General features: G+C 41.3%; 1 pseudogene; it reads left to right on the forward strand.

Moving 5' to 3' along the window:
- Positions 1 to 5,868: 5,868 nt before the first annotated feature.
- Positions 5,869 to 14,838, forward strand: part of LOC131278841 (protein arginine N-methyltransferase 2-like) — an 85,708-nt pseudogene continuing 76,738 nt past the window's right edge.

Genomic DNA, 14,838 nt, shown 5'->3' on the forward strand with positions numbered 1-14,838 from the left:
AGTAATGTTTCTCTACTCTAGTATTGAACAATCTGAGGATGAAATCAGGGGAAAATTCCATTTATAATAGCAACAAAAGACTCAAATACCTACAAATCAATTTAACCGAATAAATACAGGACCTATATGCAGAAAATTACCAAAAAATGCTGAAAGAAATCACCGAAGACCTAAACAAATGGAAAGACATTCCGTGTTCATGGACTGGAAGACTAAATATCATGAAGGTGTCCACCCTGCCCAACTGATTATAGATTCAATGCAATACCAATAAAAATTCCAAAAGCCTACCTTACAGAAATAGAAAAGGCAATTAACAAATTCATTTGGAAGGGAAAGTACACCTGAATAGTCAAAATCATTCTAAAAATGAAGAGCAATGTGGGAGGAATTTCACTGCCTGAACTTGAAACACATTACAAAGCTACAATGATCAAAACAGCATGGCATTGGCATAAAGATTGACACATTGATGAATGGAATATAATTAAAAGTCTGGAAATAAATCCTCACTTCTATAGCCAACTGGTTTTTGATAAAAGAACCAAATTCATGTTATTGGGACAAAACAGTCTCTTCAACAAATGGTGCTGGGAGAACTGGATATACATAACCAAAAGAGTGAAAGAGAACCCCTATTTCACTCCCCCTACAAAAATCAACTCAAAATGGATCAAAGACGTAAATATAAAAGCCAGGACATAAATACTAGAAGAAAATGTAGGGAAACATCTTAAAGACCTCATGATAGGTCATGGTTTCTTGGATCTTATGCCCTAAGCATGTGCAACAGAAGAAAAAATAAATGGGACCGCCTCAAAATTAAACACTTCTGCACCACAAAGGACTTTGCCAAAAGGATGATAAGACAGCAGACTCAATGGGAGAAATATTTGGAAATCACATTACTGATAAGGGTTTAATAGCAATGATATATAAAAAGGTACTACAGCTCAACAATAAAAAGGACCCAATTAAAAAATGGGCAAAAGACAAATGTCCACTATGGATGTGGTAACAATCAGATGATATTATCTATAACAAATGTTCCACCACAGTGTGGTATGTTGATAGAGGGGTGTTGTTTGAGAATTCTGCACATGTGCATGATTGTTTTATAAGTTTACAACTTCTGTCATAAAAAATATACTTGAAAATATTAATAGGGTAGGTTGGGGAAAAAACACACCAAATGTAAGATAAGGACTATAATTAGTAGTAAGATTTTGATAATATTCTTTCATAATTTGTAACAAACATCTCACGACAACCCAAGGTGTTGGTGGAGAGTTGATGTATGGGACCCCTGTATGATGATATGCATATTTGCTTTGTAAGTTCACAACTTTTACTATACTTATTGTTTATGTGTATTCACATATAAATAAATGATATAAAGATAATAATAATAGGGTTGGTTGGGGGAAAATACTTTGGTTAGTAGTAATATTTTGACAAAGCTCTTTAATCATTAGTTAAAAAGTTTTAACAACAATGCAAGGTATTGAAGGTAGGGTGAGTTATGAGAGTCCTGTATGATGCTATATATGTTTGTTTTGTAAGTTCACAACTATTAACTATACACTTATTGTTCATTTATGTTTATGTATGAGTGATATACATCAATAAATTAAATAAATTTTAAAAATGGGCAAAAGACTTGAACAGACATTTGTCCAAAGAAGAAATACAAATGGTGAAAAAACACATGAAAAAATGTTCAACATCACTAATGATTAGGGAAATGCAAATCAAAGCTACAATGAGGCATCATTTCACACCTGTCAGAATGGCCACTATTAAAAAGAAGGAACTATAAGTGTTAGAGAGGCTATGAAGAGATAGGAACACTTATTCACTATTGGTGGGAATATAGAATGGCACACCCACTGTGGAGGACTGTTTGGCTGTTCCTAAGAAGTTGAATATAAATTTGCTATGTGACCCTGCAATACCACTACTGGGTGTATACTGCTAGTTACCCTCATGTGATATATGCACATGGGTTAAATTGTATATGTAAGACCATCTTTCTTTGAAACTGAAGAAATGTATGTTTATACTACAAGATGTTAATATCGGACAAAAAATTATGCTAGGTGAAAGAAACCAGACACAAAGTACTATATATATTGTATGATTCCATCTTATAAAATATAGATATAAATCGATTTATAAAGATGAAATTAGATTAAGGGTTATGTAGGGTTGGGGAAGGCCTGCTAAGGGGTGTGGAATTTTTCTTTTTGGAGTAATGAAATTTTTCTAAATTTTTTTGTGGTGATGTATGCACCGCATTGTGATTATACTAAAAGCCATTGATCATACACTTTGGATAGATTGTATTGTATGTGTATTAGTCAGCCAAAGGGGTGCTGATGCAAAATACCAGAAATCTACTGCCTGTTATAAAGGGTATTTATTTGGGGTAGGAGCTTACAGATACCAGGCCATAAAGCATACGTTACTTCCCTCACCAAAGTCCATTTTCACGTGTTGGAGCAAGATGGCTGCCGATGTCTGCAAGGGTTCAGGCTTCCTGGGTTCCTCCCTTCCTGGGTCTTGCTTCTTCCTGGGCTCAGGGTTCCTCTCTTCCCAGGGCTTGTTTCTTTTTCCTCTATGTGCTTACTTCTCTGGGCTCCAGCTTAAGACTTCAACATCAAACTCCAACATCAAAAATCCTCAACTTCGTCCTTTACCATGTGTTTTATCTGTGAGTCCCCACCCACCAAGGGACTTAAGGCCCTAATGACGTGGCTCAAAGCCCTAATCATAACTTAATCATGCCCAGGCACAGATCAGATTACAAACATAATCCAATATCTATTTTGAAATTCATAACCTTATCAAACTGCTACAGTATGTAAATATATCTCAATCAAACTACTTAATAAACAAATAAATAAATTGTGCAAGAATAGCCAGAAATAGCAGCTCTGTAGAGCAGGGGAAGAATAGAGAGATTGAGAAGTGAAGAATTTTCCTGTGTGTCTGTTTTTAGTTTATTATTACTGAAATAATGAAAATGTTTTAATAATGATTCAAGTGACGAATGAACAACTATGTGATTATACCAAATACCATTGATTGTACACTTTGGATGAATTGTATGCTTTGTTAATATGTATCAATAAAATTGACTTGTTTAAAAAAATTATAGTTGGGTTTAATTACACCATCTTGCTACTTGTTTTCCATTTGTCCTATCCATTCTGTTTCTTGAGTTTTCCTTTACTGCCTTTTGTATTAATCCAAGAGGTTTTATTATTTCAGTCTATTTTGTTTGTAGTTTTTTGCCACTGCATTTTTATTGTTACCTTGGAGATTTCAGTATGCTCCCTTGGCCTATTTGCTTCTCCCTGATGCAAGTACAACACTTTTACTGTGTCCTAATAAGGGTACAGCACCTTACAATAGTTTAACTCATTTACTCCCCTCTTGCCCTTTGCACTGCTGTTGTCAAGGCAAGACCTCTACATGCTGTACAGCCCACAAGTCATTATTATTGCTGCTTTAAGCAAAAACTTTAAAACCATTTATCCATTTGCTTATGCATTCTAGTACTCTTTCCTTCCTGCAATTTTGTCCTTCCATTGGAGATTATTTTACTTCAGGTGAAAGGACTTTTCAGCTATTCTTAAGTGCCATTTGCTGGTGTCAGATTCTCTGACTTATCTGAAAATGAATTTACTTTGCCTTCATTTGTGGTGGATACTTTTATTCAGTTTAGATTTATAGAAGGGTAGTTTTTTTTAATGCTTCAAAGGTATAATTTAATTATCTTCTGGTTTACATAACTGCTGCCAAACCAGACAGTGGTCTTGCTGCTTTTGAAAAGTGATGTATCCCAATGATAAAAAAAAAAAAAAGTTAAAAAAAGATAAAAAAACAAAAGAAAAAGGTAAAAAAAAAGTAAAAAAATGAGGAAAAACAAAAGTAAACAACAAAAAAGATAAAAAATAAAAACAAAATAAGTTAAAAAATAAAAGTAATGTATCCTTTACTTTTGACTGCTTTTACAATATTCTCATTGACTTTTTAATTTTAAGCAGGCAAAGATGAATTTATTCGTACCTTCCCTTCCAGGGAAGAGAGGGTAGAACTCAACTTCATTGAAACAAAGGGCAGCAAGCGTTTTGTTTGTTTGTTTTAATTAGAGAAGTTGTAGGTTTACAGAAAAATCATGTATAAAACAGAGTTCCCATATTAACATCTTGCGTTAGCAGTGGATTTGTTACAATTACCAAAAGAACATTTTAGTTTTACTATGATGTGACTATGTGTGGTTTTCTTTGTATAAATTCTTAGATTTTACTGAGCTTAGAAAAATTCTCATCTATTTTCTCTTCAGCTATTCCTTGTACTCCAATCACTCTTTCTCTTTTCACATCTCCAATAACTCATACATTAAGCTTTCTGATTATTTCTTACATAATCTCTTACACTATTCATTTTACTGTTCCTTTTATCTCAGTGCTACAGGTCAGATACGAGCCTACCTCGTTTTATTGCATTTTTTTGTGCTTTACAGATATTGCATTTATTACAAATTGAAGGTTTGTAGCAACCCTTAGTCAAGCAAGTCTATCAGTGCCATTTTTCCAATAGTGTCTCCTTATCTCATGTCTCATTTTAATTATGTCTATATATACAGATATATATGTAGACATAAATGCTATTGCACTTAAAATACTACAGTACAGTATAAACGTAATTTTCACATGCACTGGGAAATCAAAAAATTTGTGACTCACTGAGATATTCACTTTATTGTAGTGGTCTGGAACAGAACCCACAGCATCTCCGAGGTGTGCCTGTAAATAAATTCTTCACGTTTGGGGTTCATTGCTCCTCCTGCCAGGTCTAGCCTGCTGTTAAAGTCATCCAATGTGTTTGTCCTTTTAGACATTGTATTACTTTTCAGTCGTAGATTGTTCACTTGATTAAAAAATATATATCCCAACATTCTATGTAAATTTTCCATTTTATCCTTTTTGTCCAACTTTTCCTTAAAGATTCTAACTTGTCAGTTTTCCTAATTTTAAGGTCCTTGTCGCTAACTTCTGTTGTTCCTCTCTATTGTGGCTCACATTTTCTGCCTCTTACAGGTGTAGCAATGTTTCAAATGGTATCTTCTCCAGTGAGGCCGCCCCCTTGGGGCACTGAGGGGCTCCTGGGGACTCAGCCCACGGGGGACTCAGCCCACGTGCGGCCAGAGCCTGGTCAGTCTTCCAAGACTCAAGGGCAGACGACTTCTGCCTCGTGGACGTCTCGGCCTAGCTCCTTGGCTTCCCACCCGACCCCCTGGACACCTGGCAGAGCCTGAGGGTGGACCCGCTGCGAGTCCTCTCTGGAGTGGGCCGGGGTCCCTCTGCCTTGCGCTCTGCCCAGGTTGTGGCCTCGCCCTCGGAGGCGCTTCTCCTTCCCGACCCACGTGCCAGCCCCCGCCTCCTCGTCCCGCAGCAGAGATCCCTGCTCAGCCCCGCGGAAGCGTCTCCGCCGCGGTCGAGGCAGCTCTTTTTGTTGCCCTTTGGGGACCTCAGGACGCCCCCTTCCACACCATAACGGGCGCGGACGTGGCCTTCTTTATTTTAATCTCAAACTTCCCCTTGGCTGAACACACGTAGCCACTTTACTTCCGATGGCCAGGCGGAGAGAAAGGCGCGCGGGCGGCCTAAAGGACAGCAAGAGGCTCCCCGATGCCCCCGCCCCATTTATACTCCCCGCGATCCCCACCACGCCCGTTCGGGACCCCACGAGCGCGCCCGAGACCGCGGAGGTGGGCGGGGCCGAGGGCCGAGGGGGCGGGACTCGAGGAGTGCGCCAGCGCCGCGACGTCTCCGCGACGGACTGCATGTACTGCGCCTGCGCAGGCGGAGGGCGGGGCCGCGGCTCGGGTCTACCCCGTACTCCTTCCTACCCGGCGGTGTGACTCAGAGGAGCAACCCGGCGAGGTAGGTCTCCCTGTCGGGCGAACGGGGCGGCGGGGCCCGCGAGAGGCCGACATGCCAGGGCAGGGTTTTCGCCCTGAGGTCCTCGCGTGCCTCAGGGAGCGGGCCGGGCGCCAGGAGGCGGAAGACCGACGCTCTACCCCGCCGCGGCCCCGGTGTCCAGGCCTCTCTTCCGGCCACGCCCCATTCGAGCTGCGCCCCAATCTTCCAGGCCACGCCCACTCCCTGCAGCCACGCCTTCCCTCCTCGGGCCACGCCCACTCCCCGCAGCCACGCCCTCCCTGTCGCCCGCCTACTTTTTCCTCCCCCCTTGCCCTACTCCTCTGGCCACTCGCCCCCCACCCTCCCTCCCCCTTCACCCCCCCTCCCCGTTTCCGCCGCGCCCTTCTCCCCCTCCCCCTCCTTGGGGCTCGGCACCCCGCACCCCGGGCCGGGTGGAGGCGGGCTCTGCGGAGGCGCTGCTCCTCGTGCGTCCCGCGCGCCGCGCCTGCCTCGGGGCTCCGAAACTTCCCCTGGTTTGCTTCGTCTGTGAGTCGATTCAGTGACCGACCTTCCGGGATCAAGTCTCTTCCGATGTTCTCTTCTTGCCGGCCCCCTCCGTATTTACCCGCCTAGAGTTCCCTCTCCCCGCCCCCCCCCCCCCCCCGACCCCTAAGACCGAGCTCGCATTTTATCATTTCTCTGGTTTCCTTGGTTGTTTTTCCCTCTAGACTCTTAGAATTCAAAGGAATAAATAACCTTGTGGCCTCTCTGGAATTTTCTTGTCATGTTGTTTAACTTTTTGTAAGTTTATCTTATGACCCCAGGTAGGTTATGAGCAGTCTGTGTTCAGTGAGAATCTTGGTACAGAAACAAGCAGTTCCAGAAATTTCAGTGGCTGAAAACAATAGAGATATGTTTCTGTGCCAGTTGGGATGGGCTGATTATCCTGCAGAGAACAAGCCTAAATCGCTGAGATGTGGCCTCAAAAAACAGAGGTTTCTTTCACTCTAATCGGGTTAAGCTGCAGGAACAAACAGCCTGCACCTTGACACCTTGAGCTCAGTTTCCCTTGGGCTCCATGTCTGGGCTGGCAAGCGCTCTGCGTGGGGTCCATCTCCATGGAAACCACCCACTGACTTTGTAAAGTTTCCCCTGTGTCTCTTGTGCTTCTGTCCACATTTCATTGGACAGGGCAAGTCCCCAGACCTTGCCGACCTTGGAACATGCCCAGAAGGTGAGGAGAGCAGAGTATTTGTACCTTGTGGGTCCCAGCCCAGAAAAACTTCTTAATTACCTTGATCAAATTTGATGATGGGCAGTTCCACTGGTAACTTTTAAGCCTTTTTTGCAGTGTTCAAAGGAAATCTTTGGTAGAATCCCTGTATACGAAGCAGGTAAAGTCTTGGCCTTGTCACTGCTTCACAACCACTGGCTCTTGGAACAGAGACTGAGAAAACCAGCCTCCAAGCCAGAGGGGCCTGGCCTTCAGGAGGGGCTGGGCCTCCTGCTTGACCCTGCTCGGGTTTGAGTTTGCTCATTGCCTGGTGGGGTCCCAGCCCTGCTTCTCATGCCTGCCTCACCATACGGTTACCTCGTCTTTGCTAATCCTCGGCCACGTTGGAAGAAAATCACAATGGCTCAGCCTGAACCACGTTCAGTTTATGGTCACCACGTTTCAACAGAATTGAGGAAAAGAAATAAAACAAGGACCTTAAAGATTCATTTAAAAAATACCACTGAAAGGTGTTTATATGAATGATAGAATGTTGTCCCAATGAAAAATGCAGTGTGTATAAGTTAATACGGACGTTTAATTGCAAATGTCACAAAAATAAGTATTAGGTCTTAATTTGGAAGCAAAGCACCCATTTTAAACACAATTGCTGTGCAATTGAAAAAACCCCACATTCATCTCAAGACCAAGTTCTGATTACATTATCACTGGAAAAATAAGACTTGAGAATAGGAAGGAAAGCCTCTGGAAAATGACCAATGGTTACCCATTAGTAGAAAGATTTATTGCTCTAGATTGGGAAATTAAATTTGAATTAAAACTTTTAGAGTTCCAAGAAAAGAATTGACATCTATTGTTTTAAATCAACACGGAGATCTTATAGAAACTAACAGTTTTCAGCAAGAGGATAAGATTAACAGTCTTGTGAAGAAGATACACATTATTTGCAGTTCATAATTTTTAGTTTTAATTGTTTCTGTAAAGAGTTGTGATTATAAATTTCATTTTTACATCATTCTTCACACACTTGTATTTTGTTTCTTTTGGTAGAGGGCCTTTATCATGGACTTAGAGTTAAATGAATTTAATTATTAAGCAGGGTAACAAGCTCTTTCTCTTTTTATAGTAGAGGGGAGAATGGAGCTCTAAAGGCGGCAGCTATGAGGAGAGCCTTACAAAACTATGGCAAATCCAGGCGATGGCACCACAAAGGACCCACAGGTAAATTCAGTTCTCGTGGCTCGAGTGTGTGAATAAAGTGAACATCGCTACTGAGCAAGGGTGTGCCAGACATTGGAAGGTGGTTCACAGAATGGTGAGGCAGAGGAATTGCAGTGTTGGTTAGGGTTGCACATGAAATTCAGAGTTGGAGTTGTAGACAATGTCCTGGAAGTCTTTAGGATACCCCAAAACATCAAAGTCATCTGGGGTTCCATTTATGGGGCCTGCGCTGGTAAAGCAGTTTCTTATCCATTTAACAAAGTCCTTGTCATACAATACATCATACAATTCATCCAAAGTGTACAATCAGTGGTATTTGGTATAATCACATAGTTGTGCATTCGTCACTTGAATCATTATTAAAGTGTTTTCATTATTTCAATAATAATAATAAAAAAGCAGACAAAATTCCTCACCTCTAAACCTCTCTGCTCCCCCTGCTATACATAACTGCTATTTCTGGCTATTCTTACACAACTATTTATTTGTTTATTAAGCAGTTTGATTGAGATATAGTCATATACCATATAATCTATCCAAAGTATATAATCAATGGCTTTTTTAGTGGATAAAAAGTACTTTATTGTAAAATTGTAAAATAAATAGAAAAATAGACTGAAAGAAGTTACAAATTTTAAACGTGAGTGCAAGGCTGGGTTAGATTTAACATAATTATAAAAATAGATGGCATAGCAATAAATACTTGTAAATAAAAATTCTAATATAGTAGAAATTAATTATAACATAACTAATTTTTATACTGTAGTTTTAACTATTGGACATAATCTCTAAGAATGAATAAATTATTAGTTTATTTTTTAGTTATTTAATTTCCATTTAGGCCATAATTCTTTCTAGATAATCAAATTCCTTTTAGGAATTCTTAGCATCTTATTAGAATGAATATTACGGAAGATAACAATTTTCCAACTCATAATTTTATGAGGTAGAAGAGCTAAAAATCTTGTTTAGTAGTAATAATGCTAAATCATTATTGATCCAGATTATTTTAAAGAGTATGAATAAAAAAGGGTAAAGAAAATGTAGTATCCAAAAGTATATCTCTTTTGCAGCCCTCATCAATTAAAAGCAAGTGTGTGTTTTGTATGAAAAAAAATGCAGAATACTGTCACAGGAACAATTTGCCAGTTGCACTGAGTAATTATTGTCCATATACTGTAATGTTATTTTACATTTATCTGGTCTACTGCAGCTCTTTTTTGGTTACTATTTGCATGGAATGCCTTTTTCTAACCTTTCACTTTTTTGTTTTAAAGATTTATTTTTTATTTATTTCTCTCCCCTTCCCCTGCCCTCCCGTTGTCTGTTCTCTGTGTCCGCTTGCTGCATGCTCTTCTGTGTCCACTTGCATTTTTGTCAGTGGCCTCGGGGTGTCATCTTGCTGCATCAGCTTTCTGTGTGTGTGGTGCCACTCCTGGGCAGGCTGTGCTCTCACTGCAGGGTGCACTCCTTGCATGTGGGGCTTCCCTATGTGGGGGACACCCCTTGCCTGGCATGGCACTCCTTGCATGCATCAGCACTGCTCATGGGCCAGCTCACCACATGGGTCAGGAGGCCCTGGGTTTGAACCTTGGACCTCCCACATGGTAGGCAGATGCTCCATCAGTTGAGCCAAATCCACTTCCCATCCAGCCTTTCACTTTTAATCTGATTGTGTCCTTATGTCTGAGGTAGATCTCTTGTAGACAACATGTAGATGACTGTAGCAAAAATAGGTATTGGATTATGTTTGTAAACTGGTCTATTCCTTTGGGTGGATTAGATTGTATTAGAGTCAGAGGTTCCACTTTCACTTGATTAGATTAAGATTCGGGTTTTGATTTGGCCACGTCAGTAGGATGTTGAGTCCCTGCCCCCTGGTGGGCAAGGACTCAGAGAAAATGACACAGCAGAGGAGAGAGTTTGGGTTTTGATGCTGGAGCCCTGGGAAATAAATACGTAGGAGAAGAACACAGAGGAATAAAGACAACTCCATAGACAAAGTGGAGGCCCCAGGAAGAGAATGAGCCTGATAGCCTACAGCTACAGCTGAACCTAGGTGAGAAACAAGCCCCAGGAGAGAGACAAGACTTATCCCAGCCTACAACTGATATTGGAAGAAGCTGAGTCTTCAGAGGTAGAAGAAGGCTGAACCATCACAAACATCGCCTGCCATCTTGCTCAACATGTGGCACATGACTGGGTGAGAAAGTACCTCTTATGGTAGTTTGAGATGGACTCTAGGGCCTGGTAACTGTAAGCTTCTACCCCAAATAAATACCCTTTATAAAACCAGCAGGTTTCTGGTACTTTGCATCAGCACCCCTTTGACTGACTAATACAATGGCTCATATATTTTTATCCATTCTATCAGTCTTTTGATTGGGGAGTTCAATCCATTAACATTCAGTGTTATTACTGTAAAGGCATTACTTATTTCATCCATTTTGTCCTTTGGCTCTATGTTGTCATTTCATTGTATTGTCTGTCTGCTTATCCTTTAGTTTACCCTTCCTAATCTTCATTTCTAAACTCCTCTTCAAATCTCTCACCCTTATTTTTTCCTTTCAGGCTGCAGCACCCCCTTTAGTATGTCTTGCAAATCTGGTCTTTTGGTTACATATTCTCTCATTTTTTATCTGTGAAGACTTTGCACTCACCTTTATTTTTGAAGGACAGCTTTGCCAGGTACAGAATTCTTGGCTGGCAGTTTTTCTCTTTTAGTACCTTAAATACATCATGCCACTTTCTTCATACCTCTGGTTTCTGATGAGAAGTCTGCACTTAATCTTATCAAATTTCCCTTGTACATGATGCTTTGCTTTTCTCTTGCTGCTTTCAGACTCCTCTTTATCTCTGATGTTTGTCGTTCTGAATAGTAGGTGTCTGGGGGTAGATCTGTTTGGATTTATTTGGTTTGGGGTGCGTTGTCCTTCTTGGATATTGATATTTGTCCTTCCTAAGGGTTGGGAAGTTTTCAGTTATTATTTCCTCAAATATTCTTTCTTCCCCTTTTCCATTTTCTTCTCCTTCTGGGACACCAGTAATGTGAGTTTCACATTGTCATTCAATTCCCTGAATCTCTGTTCCATTTTTTTTCCCATTCCCCTGTCTTTTCCAGTTTAGATGTTCTGTCTTCAAAACCACTAATTCTGTTTTCAGGCAATTTCAAATCTGCTCTTCTGTGTCTCTAATGTATTTTTAATCTCATCCATTGTGTCTTTCCCATAAGGTCTGCTACTTTTCCTTGCAGGCTTTCGAATTGTTCTTTATGCTCTCCCACTGTCTTCTTAATATCCTTTTTTCAAAATTTTTTAAGATTTATTTTTTATTTATTTCTCTCCCCTTCCCTGCCCCCCCCAGTTGTCTGCTCTCTGTGTCCATTCGCTTTGTGTTCTTCTGTGTCCGCTTTGTATTCTTGTCAGTGACACCTAGAATCTGTCTTGTTTTTGTTGTGTCATCTTGCTACGCCACCTCTCCGTGTGTGCGGCACCATTCCTGGGCAGGCTGCACTTTTTTTGCGCTAGGCGACTCTCCTTATGGGGTACAGTCCTTGTGCGTGGGGCTCCCCTACGTGGGGGACACCTTTGCATGGCACGGCACTCCTTGTGTGCATCAGAACTGTGTGTGGCCCAGCTCATCACATGGGTCAGGAGGCCCTGGGTTTGAACCTTGAACTTTCCATGTGGTAGGTGGATGCCCTATCTGTTGGGCCAAATCGGCTTCCCTTAATATCTTTTATTTCTTTAGTCATACTTACTTTAAATTTTGTCAAGTGATTTAGGAGCGTTGAGTGATGCGGCTGGGGCGGCTAGGTCTGTGTGCAAGTCCGGTTTATTGCGGAAGGGGACACAGCTTTATAGGGTTAGGGACTGCGTGGAGGGATTTGATAGGTGCGGGCGGGTACTGCTTCCTGATAGGTGATTGTAAGCGGTTGCTAGGCAGAGGGCTGGCTGAGAGGTTTGGAATAGGGGAGGGGAAAGGGGGAGTGAGAGCTGGCCGGATGTTGGGCTAGGCGGGAGATAGAAAGGGGGAGGGCGGTGCCGGCCAGCCGCTAGCAGCAAAGGCCTAGTCAGGCGTAGTCACCTTATCTAGGCCCAGTGGGCAGAGGCGGTATCACCTCTTGCCGCACCGTTTGCTACTGTGGCAAGCCGGGCGCCCTTCCTCCCACAGAGTGATTATCACTAATTGTATTAAATCCTGTATCTCTTCAGGATATTTGGTTTGTTCTTTTGGCTGGGCCATCTCTTCCTGTATAACAAGCCTAGTATGGCTTGTTATTTTTTTTGCTGAAGTCTAGACATCTGAATATGTTGGTAAATTTACTCTAATGGTTAATTTCTCCCTCTTGCCTATTTTTTTTTTCACAGTTCTTCTTTGATATTTGGTTCAACTTATTCTCAGTCTTTAAAATTTTCCAGCTAAAGTTTTCAATATCAGGCCAGGAACTCACTAGTGGGGTGCAGATTTTCTCCCAGGGGTTGGATACAGAGAGCACAGTTGTTGTCAATGCAATTTCCAGACTGGCCAGCAGATGGCACTAGTCAGCACACCTTTCCACAGAGGTGTATGTCTTGGCTTTCCTGTGTTCCTGTGTTGACTCTCCAGATTGGAGATTCAGAGCAGTCTCTGCTGGCTGAATTCACTGAATTCACCCTGATCTCACTCTCCCCTTTCCCTTGAAACAGCTGACAGGGAGGAAGATGTCTGCTCCCCTTTCAATCAGCTGCAGTGAGGTCAGTGTTTTACCCCAGCTTAATATTTGGGGGTGGGGGAGAGGAGCTCTTCCTGGCCACCCCAGGGCTTTGTAGCTCAGGTTTGTCATTTCGGCTTCTTCGTCTCTCTGTCCCTCACCCTCCTGGGAGTGGTGTAGTACTGTTGTGGTCTGCTGATCCCCAAAGCAGGTCCCTCGGACAGCTTTTGGTTTTTTCTCCATTGTTTTCGTGAGAACATTTGACTCTGCCTGTTAGTTCATCACCATCTTCTCACAGTCCTTTAATGTATCTTTAAAGCTATAGATTTTCTTCTAATCACTGCTTAAGCTGCACTTTATCCTTTTTGATATATTTTATTTTCATTACTTTTTAGCAAAACATAATTTCCATTGTAAAATCTAATTTACATTATGGAAATAGCACAATGATAACTAGAAAATGTCTGGGCTATTTAGAAGTGTGGTTCTTAATTTCCAAATATTTGGAAATTTTTATTTATCTTTTGTTACTCATTTTTTAAATTGTGTTTTGATCTGAGAACAGACTCTGTATAGTTGCAGTCCTTTGAAATTTACTGAGTCTGCTTTATGGCCTAGTTTTATGGGCAATTTTGGTAAACATTCCATGTGGATTTAAAAGAATATGTATTTTGCAATAGTTGGGTGTAGTGTTTCATAACTGTTATTAAGGTCATATAGATTATTATTATTGTTTAAATCTTCTTCACCTTTTCTTTTCTTTCTAATATTTTTAGTTCCACATGGCAAACTATAGCAGGTCCTTTTTTTTTTTTTTTTTAGATTTATTTATTTATTTATTTAATGTCCCCCCTGCCCCGGTTGTCTGTTCTCTGTGTCTATTTGCTGCGTCTTGTTTCTTTGTCCGCTTCTGTTGTCGTCAGCGGCGTCAGCGGCATGGGAAGTGTGGGCGGCGCCATTCCTGGGCAGGCTGCACTTTCTTTCGCGCTGGGCGGCTCTCCTTACGGGGCGCACTCCTTGCGCGTGGGGCTCCCCTGCGCGGGGGACACCCCTGCGTGGCGCGGCACTCCTTGCGCGCATCAGCACTGCGCATGGGCCAGCTCCACACGGGTCAAGGAGGCCTGGGGTTTGAACCGCGGACCTCCCATGTGGTAGACGGACGCCCTAACCACTGGGCCAAGTCCGTTTCCCTCTTCACCTTTTCTGATTTTTTTTTTTGTCCAATTGCTCCATCGATTACTGAGAAAGATATGTTAAACCTCTACTATGATTGTGGATTTCTCCAGTTCTCCTTTTGGTTCTGTAATTTTTTATTGCATATATACATATATATGAGTTTAATGCTGCTGTTTTTAAAAATTTATTTTAAAACATTTAATTCTTAAAAACAAATACTCCCTTACCTTTATCCCCATGAGCTCGTAACTTCTAATCTGTTTTCTTTCTCTGCAATTTTGCTGTTTCTAGTCATTTCCTTTAAGTGATACCTTATAGTATTTGTCTTTATATAACTTGTTGATTTCACTGGGCTTAATGTTTTCAGTGTTCTTCCATGTTGCTATATATCTTATAACTTCATTCTTTCTTCTGACTGAATAATATTCCATTGTGTATATGTACTATATTTTGTTTATTCATTTATTTGTTGATAGACACAGGTTGTTTCACATTTTGGTTATTGTGAATACTGCTATGATAAACATTAGTGTACAAATATTTGTTTGAGACTTTATTTTCACTCCTTTGGGTATATACCT

Source organism: Dasypus novemcinctus, chromosome 6, assembly GCF_030445035.2.
Source record: "Dasypus novemcinctus isolate mDasNov1 chromosome 6, mDasNov1.1.hap2, whole genome shotgun sequence".
In the NCBI taxonomy this organism is placed as follows: Eukaryota; Metazoa; Chordata; class Mammalia; order Cingulata; family Dasypodidae; genus Dasypus; species Dasypus novemcinctus.